Genomic DNA, 209 nt, shown 5'->3' on the forward strand with positions numbered 1-209 from the left:
GTGCCCTGTGCATGTGTCTGTATGTGTGCATGTGTGTATACCGTGTGCGCGTGTGCTCGTGTCCTGTGCATGTGTTATGTGTGTATACCGTGTGTGCGTGTGCTTGTGCCCTGTATGTGTGTATGTATCTGTGTATACTGTGTGCGTGTGCTCGTGCCCTGTATGTGTGTATACTGTGTGTGCGTGTGCACGTGCCCTGTGCATGTGTG

This window comes from Neomonachus schauinslandi, chromosome 7, assembly GCF_002201575.2.
Source record: "Neomonachus schauinslandi chromosome 7, ASM220157v2, whole genome shotgun sequence".
Taxonomy (NCBI): Eukaryota; Metazoa; Chordata; class Mammalia; order Carnivora; family Phocidae; genus Neomonachus; species Neomonachus schauinslandi.